The sequence below is a fragment of the Megascapheus bottae genome, chromosome 19 (genome assembly GCF_031878675.1).
Source record: "Megascapheus bottae isolate mThoBot1 chromosome 19, mThoBot2.hap1, whole genome shotgun sequence".
NCBI lineage: Eukaryota > Metazoa > Chordata > Mammalia > Rodentia > Geomyidae > Megascapheus > Megascapheus bottae.
In genome coordinates, this window is record NC_143527.1 from 28,806,797 (window position 1) to 28,811,600 (window position 4,804).

Sequence of the window (4,804 nt, forward strand, 5' to 3'; positions counted from 1 at the left end):
TTATCTATTTGAATCTCTTGAAAACTTCAGAAAATGTATGGTTGATAGTAATTTTGCATGCTTTTAGATGTTTGAGTGTGTATGTGTGAATGTGTGTGAGCGAACATGTTCCAGACTATACTTGTATACAAGTATACAAGTTTATACTTGAAACAAACATATAAAAAGGAGTAGTTGGTTAAATCTAAGTCTAAACTCCAAGCAAAGTCAGATGTCTCAGGGACTTGTATTGTTTTAAAGAGGAACTACTTTAGTGCATAGAGCTGTTTACATCATAAACATTGCATTCTGTTTAGCAAAAAGGCATCAGGGAACTTGGAATTTATTTCCTTGAGTTTAAATTTGGAGATAAGTATCAGAAATTTAAATGTGAATTTATCAGTTTCAAAAACCTTGCCTATCTGTTTTTTTAGAAAGGTCAGGCTTCTGCCTCTCCCTTGCAGACTGACACTAGAAATCTGATGGTAAAGTGGGTGATGTGATGAGTATTTCTTAAACTTGCCCCCTAAAATGTATTAAATTGGGAAAAGGGGTTTTAAAAAGAGTAAAAAGCAAAATTAGGGCAAACAAAATGTTGTTTGTAACAGTCTTGAGCAGTTCGCCCTTGTAAGTTTGTTTGTAACAGTGTCCAGTAGGCCCACAGAAAAGAACAGCAGATCCTTATTCAGATGTAAATTTGGCCCTTACTAAGTTCCAGGTAAGATCATGCTTAGTAAATAGTTTGTAAGCATGCCTTACTAATGCCTGTGTTACTGGGCAGGAACTTATCAGTATAATAGTGGGTAGTTAAAACCTAAGGTTGTCAAAATTATGGATAGTTTACAATCCTAATTTTGCTCTAAGTCCTAACTGAGCAGATTTTGGGTTGACACCAGCTACAAATTCAGGACAGAAGCTCGTGAACCTGAGGCTAGGTGCCTATCAATCTGTAAAATAGGCTAAGCTAGGGTCCCTGGCCAAGTATAGAGACAATGCCCCTGAGTCAGCTTGAAGAAGTTACAGAAGATGGATCTTCACCCAGATTCCACTCCTGAGACTTTAGCTAGCCTACTCTTGGCCATAGGCCCCCTTAAAAAACAAATATAAATGGGAGGATACAGGTACCTAAGGCATTAGGCCTCAAGATAAGCTTGTTGATGCTCTATCTACATTGAACTTTTAAAAATTTTCGATTCTAAAGGATTTTCCCCTGCTTATAAGCATTGGGGCACCATGCTTTCTCACCCAACCCCCCCACCCCTTGTCCCAACACCTGGCAGGAGCCGTTCCCTCTGTTAACAATGGGGCGAGGGTTTGACTCATGTGTGCCATTATAACAAGATGCAGATTGGGAACCCTATGAGGTTGACCCCGGCCCTCACCAGGATGTACAGGTGTAGACCAGAGGATAGAAGGGTTTCCTTTGTGGATGTCCGCCATCTCCCCTACTTAAAATCTCCATTTGGGTCTGCCAACCCTAAAGGTGAATTGCCTGAAGAGCTAGGGTGGTAGTCAGTGATGGGTAAGATCCACAGAGGGGGACAACCTAAGACAGGCACACTCTCGAGTAAGGCAAGCACCTGCTAAATAAGGGGGAGATGTGGAGCACGTCACATCAGGAAAATGGAAACCTATGCTGTAAAAGGAGTAGTCAATCTTCAAGTTCCTGCCACCACAAAATGGCCTCTCAGCGACACCGCTGCCAGCCGCAGCCAGCTGATCTGAGTCCTGCCTTCACCTTCGTGACCTCACCAGTACAGGCCAGGACACTGACCTATCCAGAAAACCCACCTAGCCCTAGTCCTCTTTGCCCACCAAGCTCATTTCCAAAGCAGCAGGCTTTGCGCGCCCTTTAGGCCCCATCCTATATTCCATTATGAGTGTCCATAAATAAAGAAAAAGGGGGAACTGTGGGGAAGCTCTAGGAACCCTGCTGCTTGCCACCTGAGCTTCAGCAGGGACACACCCAGTAAGGCAAGCAGTCAGGAGCCAGAAGGCGCCTAGCCTCATCTGCCTAGAGCAAGTGGGGCGTATCTCAGAACACCATTGGCTGATGGTAGCATTCAGGGATGTCCCTATTTGATGATGTATCTAGATCTGTATTTAGGGAGCACGTTTTGTAAAATAAAGTTAGATCTGCACCGAGAGTCTGGTCTCTGGGGTCTGTGTTCCTGGGATTATTCGTGGGCTCGCTGCCATCTTACCCCCCTCCTAGACGTCCGAGAAGGACCCCAACACCTGATCAGCATTAGGTATCCTTTTAATTCCTCTTCCAGTTTAAAAATACCATACCATGCCATTTCTGCAGCAAGGAAGAATTCTAAGTCACAAACACTTCACAGCAAAGCAGTATAGCCCAATTCTAACTTGTTTGGGCAAATGAGTCACTCCTCTCTAGGGCTCCGCCCTAGCCCATAGCTTTGAAAATTTTGAGTGATGAAAAAGCCTACATTGATGATTGCTTCTGAAAGTGTTATCTCTTTTCTCTAAGTACAGCATGACCACAGCAGTAATCGTAAGCACATGCATAAGTGTGAGTTCATTTTGCTATCCAAATCAATGTCTCCAAACTCCTCTCGTGAGATATGCTGCTTTATAATTCTGATAGCTTACTCAAAGCCAACCCAGGCACTAAAGTCTGTAAGACTCTTATCTCCAATTAACTACCAGAAAATAGGAAATAGGGCTGTGGCTCAAGTGGTAGAGTGGTAGCCTTGAGCTGAAGAACTCAGGGACAATGACCAGGCCCAGAGTTCAAGTCTCTCAGCCGACAAAAAAAAAAAAAGATAGGCAATGTGTCTCAAAGCCAATAATCTCCAGCATTTAGGAGACTAAGGCAGGAATATCCAGTATTTGAGGTTACTCCAGGCTATATAATAGTAATACTGCCTCAAAGAAAGTAAAGGTTGGAAAAGAGGGACGCTTTCCTAACTTAAACCATGTCCACTTAGGCGTGTACCTTTGGCAATGCATATATTTAAGAGTATATATTGTAGTGTATACTATTCATTCTTTATAATCTTAAATTTTATTATAGTTGGCATTTATTGAATGGCTTGGGTTTTCTGTGATTAAAAAGAATTCCAAAAACAAAAAAATAATAATTCTGATAGCTTGGCAGCTCTTTCATTAACATTTTATAAGAGAAAGGAAATGTCTTAAGATTTCAAAATAATCAGGAATTGCCCCAGCTCTACTCTGTTGGTTACTATAATGTCCTTAAAATCCTTTGATACATGTACAGAAGCTTCCTTCCTGGACATGGCTTGTCGTCTCAGTTTATACCTATGCCAAAGGCATAACTGATAAAATCCAAATTAATGACACTGCAAATTTGAAAGTTCTTTTCAAAATTGTGTACATGGTTATATTCTGCATGGTTCCCATGGTGAAAATATTTATCCCCTTTCTTTTTAATCGGCATTGACCCGCTTTTGAGTGTTTCATCTTCTTCTTTTCTCTCACCCCAAATCTGGGCTTCTGTTTATCAATTGGTAAAGAAAATATGAAAATGTAATGAATATGCAGAGCTTCTGCAGAAAGCATTCTGCCAAAGATAAATCCAGTCTTAGAATAGCTAATGTGTTGGAATTGCTGTGTGATACCAATAAAACAAAACTAACTTTTTTGGACAATTCTTACTAAGTGAAGATTTCACTTAAAATACAGAATGTGTTTTCATTCTTATTTCCCTGGACTACTGTAATAATTCCCTAATGGCCTCCACACTTCCTCAGTGTGGGTGTGAGTGTGTGTGTAAAAATTGAAGTGGAAAGTTAAAGTACCATAAAATTTTCTTTTCCAGTAAATGTCTTTATATTAATAGAATCCTGATAATTACTACTTGAATAGATATGGTATTTAGAAAATTCATTAATATTGAACATTTAACTTTGCACAATTGCATATGCTACTTTAAAGGCAGAGATTGGAAGTTGGTGATTCAAAGTCAGTCTGAACAAAGTTATAGATAGCTTACCTTGAAAATAAGTGTATATTTTGGGGCATGTTTGATCCCAGAAGGGAGATGTAGGAAAGTTGAGATCCAGTCCAAGGTGGGTTAGGCAAAAGCAGGGGATCCTATCTAAAAAACAAAAGAATTTAGCAATTTAGGGACAGGGCTGAAGTTACAGAGGCCTTATGCTGCACATGGGAGACACTAATTTCAATCTCCAGTACTTCCATAACAAAAAAACTTATACTAGATGTCTAACCAAGGTCTTTGTTCCTCATATATTTTTTATCGTAAACATATTTCAATAAAGTTGAATGACAACTTTATATTTATATATATTTTCCACTCAAATTTCACATCATTGTTAATATACTGTCATTTGTATATCTGTTCTGGATGTGGATATATTTATTGATGTGCAGATTACCAGGCTCTAAGTTTGTGAATTCATGGTTAAGAGTTTTTTCTCCTCCTGTTCACTTTGGTGAGAAGTTCCAAGGTGTAATTAACATAACGGGGGACTTGGAGAGTAGTTACCAGGTCACATATTTCTCCCAAGTTCACCTGCACAAAGTATTAAAATTCTGTGTCAAAACCCGTTTATGTGTTCTACTATGCTATACTGTGTTAGTAGAAGTATGTATTATCAAACCCTGGAACTTCAATTGTAATGGGCTAAACATTAAAAATTTCATTTCATTTAATTTACTAGCAATGCTAAACAATTTTCATCTCACTAAAACATGAAATAGTATTATGAAAACATCATAATTAAAGTTTCTCTTTGGAAACTTCATGTACTACTACACTAATGAATGAATTGACTAAATTATTTGACAGCTACTTTTGTTTTAAATTAGTCTCATTCCA